Here is a 6,611-nt window from a genome sequence, read left to right as displayed (position 1 = left end):
TCTCCGTTCATTTAATCCACAAGGCAGAATTGCGGAGGGAGGCAGCACGGAATAGGCTATTGAAGACCTCACGGTGATCGGTCACACGGCTTTGAAGTCCCAGGACCCGATAATCGCCGAAATTGTTGACACCATTCAGGGGAATGGGTGGGGCATACTCATACCCTCCATAAGGCAGTAACCCAGAATCCCTGCCTACCACTTCCCCTTTATCCCAAGCCTCTATCACTCTCTCTTCCTCTACTGTATATCTCACCCTCGGCCTCCATCATTCGTGGACTCTTCGGTGGTTGGTGAGGCCTAGGGCCATAGGAGGCCTACCCCTGACCTCGTCCGCCTGTTCCTCCCTCATCCATTCCCTCCCTTCATATGAATTTCCTTGCATATGACGAGGGAGGAACTGATGACGCCAGGAATATTGATGCATGAGGGATTATACATAATGCATAATAGATAATGGCGACGTCATATTTTAAGGTCTTGTGGCGATGGTCAACTTCTATTAGGGTTCGGGGTCTGTGGTGGGGTGAGAGTATTCGTCACGGTCTCCTGTGAAAATGTATTTATGTCGCCGAATCCGGTTTACGGCTTCCATTTTGATTTTTCTTACTGCGATTCTCTCACCGAATTGTAGATATTGCTCTTCTTGTAGATATCATTTTTATTTTATTTTACTTTTTATCATTTTCATGTACTCTTTTTTTTTTTTTTTTTTTTTTTTTATTTGGTTGAAATTTATCTAGTTGTATTTATGCTTCGAAAAAAAGTCTATGTAGATTTGAAGATGAAAGTTATACCTTTAAATTAAGTTTAGCATTTTTATTGAACGTTCGATTTGGTTCTTGTGATACCCGGAGGAGGTTTGGTGGCTTTATTCACTCCATTTGAGCATAAAACTTAATATAATTTTCGTAGTCTATCTGGAGTTATTTTAGAAAACGTTAAACAGTATCTTAAGTTTTATTTTTAAGATTTTTTTTTTTTTCAATTCTTTTGAGATGTGAATTAAAGACATATTTTTCCTTGTTTATTTCCCCGTGCCTACGATGTTCATGCAAGAGGGATTTTACTGGAATTCTTCGAAAGACATTGAATGCTTATGAATGGCTTATGTTTTTCTTTTTTTTTTTCCTAGTGGAAAATTCTTATAAATTAATTTAAAAAACGAAGGCTTAGATGAATAGATTTTTTTTAAATACAAAAGATTGCAAGTATCTGAATGAGGAATTAATTTCAATGGTAAGAGATGGACGGAAATTAAAGATACGATTTGTATATTACGTAAGAGAAAAGCTGTGATAAAGAATATATATATCTCTAATAATATTGTTTTATTTTCTACTAACGTCGAAGTGTTGATGCATATTATAATTATTTTTATGTACTGCAGATTGCACACGCATTTGCAAGACTCCTATTTTTGTATTAAATTCTTTTTATCTCTATTTCGGCAGGGATGCGGTTTCGACCAAGCTTCGTAGAGGTAGGTGGACATTTGAGTGGATTGTTTTATTTGGAGTTGTTTCAATGGTGTTCTGCACTACTCGTCAGTATTAATACCCTTTTCCCACTGAGGTGGGCATAGGTTATTGTTTTGGGTAGATTTCTTTGTCTGTGTATGCGTTTGTTTCTTTGTAAGTAACTTTACGTGAAAACTACTTGACTGATTTAATTCAAGTTTTCAGGATATATTGCACTTTGGGACACATTAGACGCCATTAAAATTTGGACGTCATATGGTCAACTCAAGGTCACAGTGACCCATATGGTTATAATCGATTTTTTTTTTTTTTTTTTTTTTTTTTTTTTTTTTTTTTTTTTTTTTTTTTTTTTTTTTTAACTATAACTCCGTCAAGTATTATACCATTTACTTGAAACCAAGACCAAAATCTTAATTTTCCGATGCCGAAAATATAATTCTATGAGTTAAAATAATTGAAGCGTATAGTTTTGAAGATTGGTAGGTTTAAAGTTCAAAGTAGTCGAATTTTCTAAGTCACCGAATTTCAGAGGCCCATAACTCTCAAACGAGTAGAGGTACGTAATAGGTCAATATTATTGACAGATAGAAAAGCACATATGTGCTTTAAAAGAACACCATGATCTGTTACCTTCTGTGACCTTGAAATGTCAAATTTAACATCACATGATTTCAGGAGTTCGGATTCAAACATGTTTACTTTTATTGACGGTTGCTGAAATCTTCAAAAACATTCAAGAGTCCTGTTAGTGTTTTCGTAAAGGTTTACGTGCGAGGAGTGGAGTTTGCCGTGTCTGACACCGCTTATTTATATTATTTTCATTATCATTAGGAAGGAAATTTAACGCAGTGAATAGGGTATTTTATAATCAATTATTAGTGAGTTTGTAATGTACATGCAGTAAGTGGCGCACATACAAATGAAGAAGGATGCCCTATCTACGTTTTCCTCAACACTGCAACCATCTTCTGACCCCACATAAAGAAAATTATTGAATGTAATAATCTAATTTCAGCTCTACAGTAGTATTCCATTGTATTGTCTATGTTTATGCCAATGTAAACCTTATTGATACAAACCGTTGACTGTAAACTTAAAATTCTCACCCTTATGGTATCCAGTGTTTGCTCTTGAATAAAGTTAGTTGTTCGTGGGCTATCATTCTATCAATACCTCCTCCGCTCTCATTACAGATTGCTACTTGTGTTAAAATTGGACTTTCATTCTTGCGAAGCAAAATATCATTTCATGGGTTTGAACATTGAATAAAAAGAACAGCATTTAAAAATGTTTCAATTACTCCTACCATTTTAGTTAACATTTCTAGTCTTATATTTCGAAGTTAAGCGAGTTTACAATTTTTTTTTTTTCTGCTTGCGACTTAAATCATGAGATAGGGGGAAAATGCGCTGGGGATAGCCGCTAACTTCTACTCGTTTTGGGTCCTTATTAATTTTTGTCTTGATAAAGAACTCCCACTTTCATGACTCTTTTTCATTGTACTACAGTGTAGAGGAGTTCATGAGTGCCTTAATATCATTCTTGGATCCGAATCGAAATATGTATTTTTTTTTCTTTTTATGAAATTGTGTTTATTTTCCACGATAAAAACTCAAGGTAACTTAGCTGGGAAACGACATTAGATACTTCGGTAGTTGTGGTTGGGCATCAGCCAACGGAAAATGTTTGATACTTGGTCGAATTATCTTAGAGCATGAAAAGTATTCATTTAGACTGGTTTTCTGTCCGGGTTTCCATCGGACATACAGATAGTGGTGGGTGAGGATCATATTTTTGTCTTGTTTTCAGTCACATGATTAATATCTGCTCTAATCTCTCGACTCGCCAGTTAATTAGTTAGGTAGTGAACATTTAGGGGTCAAGTTTTACTGGCACAAATAGCTGAAAGAAGGCTTCATGAATTGTAGATCGGATTTTGAGATTTTAAGGTATTTTTCTTCTTATTTACCTTACTTCATCTGGACACAATAAAATTATTTCAAGACAAGCAATGACTACAGCTTATATAAAGATAATTTGAATATGACAAAATAACTCTTATGTAGTATAAATGGCCACTTTTTCTTCACAATAAGCCAAGCCATCCATCGTGTGTGGGTCTATTGAAAAAGGGGAGAAGGAAGCCTGTTGAAAGAAAAAAGTTTTTTTTCCCAGCATTTATGAACTAGCTCTTGATTTTTTTTTTCGGCAGAGGACAGTGATGTTCGAAACCGACGTTTTTTGTCAAGTGAGAAGTTTTGCTCTATTCGAGATGGAAGTTGGGAAGTTTCCCTATTTCAGAAATGTAATTTACTGATTTTAAGCAGCTCCGCTTCCAGAACGAATTATTTAGAAAAAAAATAAATAAAAAATGAACCAGAATAGTTATCAAATTAATGATAGCCTCTAAGACACTTCAACCAAGGTGAAGGTGTAGAATCGTCGAGGGAAATGGTGAGTAGGTTAAAAAAAAAGTACCTAAAAGTACTTGAGTCCAAAATATAGTTTAAGGAAATGGGGTAAAGGAAAAGGTAGATTGCTTATTATGCCCAATATGTTTATTATACTGCTTTTAGCTTGCTGAAGCATCTTTGAACATTATCAGCAGCTTGACAAACTGAAGTAAGGCTTTGCACACTACTCCTTTAAAGGTGGCTCCGTTGGCAAATGTACAGACTTATTGAAAACATGTCATTGGAGAGTTAGATAAAAGCCATATTCATATTTTATAAACAATAGATTATTGAAAGTATGTCCATGATAGGTTTATAGAAAATTCCAGTTTTACTAGTTCTGATGAAAAATTGATAAAAATAACTCCGATGCATTTTCACTTCAGACCACTAAAATGAGACATTCTCAGAACCCCCAACTGTCTGCAGGTCTGTCACAATGAAATGTGGATGTATGGAGAATAAGCAAGAAATTAAATTAAATTGTCTAATAACTCAAATGTATGCTGCTTACTGAAACTGTGAGCAGTAAACACTATTGTTATCTCTTGGTCTACAATGGTCAGATAAGTGACTTTATGCAGTGTTCTTTTGAGGTAAAGCCAGTAAATGCTGACCCATCATATCCTACGGCTCTTACCCCTAGTTGCAATTAGACATTGAATGGCCTCACAGACCCAAGCATCGGACTACCGTATATTGTCCAAACTCATAAGTTTATCCAACCGATTGGAAGATACACAGGTAATAACTGCATCATCTTTTCCCAAGGTGACAGCAATGAATTTAGTATACAAGCCATTTGATGAGCAGGTGGCTCTAGCTCTACCAAAGTGAATAGCCAGACCATACAGAAGATAACATGGGCTATGATTCACTCTACTAATTTTGCTGTCAAACTTGCAAAACTGCCTGAAAGTCGCCCAGAAAACCAAATGTGGATCCTGACATAGTAAAAAATATATTAGAATTCCTATGATTTTTGGACTAAATGGAAGGAATGGGAGTAATTCTTAATGTGTCCACGATTATGGATAATTGTTAATAACTTTTACCTGAGGAACTTTTATCTCACGACTAGACATACAATTCAGGTAATAGAAATCATGATGGGATATTTTCAACCGTTTACTTCGGTACTTCAAATCTATAGTTTAATGTAAAGTCTCGAATACAAACAGTCTCGATACAGATTCTATCTTGAAAGGAGATACATTTGGATCCATGGCTAGTCTTGAATGTACAGTATATGCCCCTTTACTGTAGAACATGTACAAGAACCCATATTCTCTATAACTGCATTTTTTTCTTTTCTCCATGAGCGATTCTGAATAAACATTAACAATTTTCTTAAAAATGGCAAGTAACCATGATTACATATGACTAAGAAAAAATAACTTATTCAATTATTAATTATAATAATTCAAAGAATTACATGACCCATAAATTTTAAAAGACCGTGGAAGCACCTTGAACATTAGCATTTACTTATCTGCGTAGGCATACCCATTACATTAATATCATGTACTGCTGAAAATCATAGGAAAATAATTATTATATGTTGTACATTTTACAATATGTAAAGAGTAACTAATGTATTTCGCTCGTCTCACTGTGGTTTCTGAAACATTTGTTCTCCCACAGACGTGTTAGGTGTTTAGTATATTCAATTTGTGAAGCCTTTGCTCAAAGGAAAAATTCTGTTTGCCAGTAGATTCACAAGATTTATAAAACCACAAACCACATAATTGTGGATTAATTAAATAGACAATGTAAAAACATATCTTAAAACAATGAGATTTCAGGCACAAGTATGATCAATATTATTAAGCACGCGATATTTTAGGATGCTAATTTATGGGAGATAAGGTAGATTTTTTTTTATTCCATTGGACATCAACAGCATTACAAATATTATTGTGTATCGAAGAGTCTATGCCTTATTTACTGTTGAACTTCCATTATTCATAAATGGGTTGTGCTCAAGTTATGGCTTTAACTCATAATTATTATGACTGAATTTTGCTAGACTACAGGTTTTAAATACTTAAAAACAGAAACTTCTACAGTTCATTTCTGTTGTACATGAAATGTGCTCCCAGACAGGGATGTATATATAAAGAAGAGAGTTCAGATTCATCAAACTGAAATGTTACAGCTTATGATCTTAGTCTTCTCGTGTAATTGGTTTAGCTGCCAAGTTTATGAGATCCTTCAGATCTATTGCAAAAATTTTCCCACAACACCTGGGTAATTGCAGTATACGGTCAAGGTAGTAAAAGGCGTTAACTGCCAAAGTTGGCTTTATGTGTAAGGTATCTAAATCTTCCTCTACTCTGAAAATAAAAGCAGTCACTATCAGTCCACATTGCTGGAGTGTTGTTTATAATGAGATAATTTTCTGGAGTTTGACAGGATCTCTTTTGAAGAGCATTTACAGACATCAAAGGTGAAACAGGGCACAGAGGCTCCCAGACTCCTTTCATATTGTTGTAGTCAGAAAGAGCTCTTCTAGCAAATTATGAAAATGACCTATGTATGCTCTGGTAAATTTTTAAAGAGTTAAAGATTTTTAAAATTTAATTGATTGGGGATTGATCCTTTATAATGCCTTTTAAATTATGTACAATCCTCCCTAGAAATGAACTGGCATCATGATTTAGCTATACTAAGGGAT

At 34.6% G+C, this 6,611-nt stretch overlaps 1 long non-coding RNA gene across 1 annotated transcript in view; it reads left to right on the top strand.

Moving 5' to 3' along the window:
* LOC137642662 (uncharacterized) overlaps window positions 1–6,611 on the top strand; it is a 661,414-nt gene that overhangs the window by 170,323 nt on the left and 484,480 nt on the right. Inside the window, exon 2 of the long non-coding RNA XR_011044837.1 lies at window positions 1,455–1,483. This is a non-coding gene — a long non-coding RNA (uncharacterized lncRNA). The remainder of the gene's footprint in view (window positions 1–1,454; window positions 1,484–6,611) is intronic.

Source organism: Palaemon carinicauda, chromosome 1, assembly GCF_036898095.1.
Source record: "Palaemon carinicauda isolate YSFRI2023 chromosome 1, ASM3689809v2, whole genome shotgun sequence".
NCBI classification, from domain to species: Eukaryota; Metazoa; Arthropoda; class Malacostraca; order Decapoda; family Palaemonidae; genus Palaemon; species Palaemon carinicauda.
Note: the sequence above shows the minus strand (reverse complement) of the source record. Positions and strands in the feature narration are given on the sequence as shown.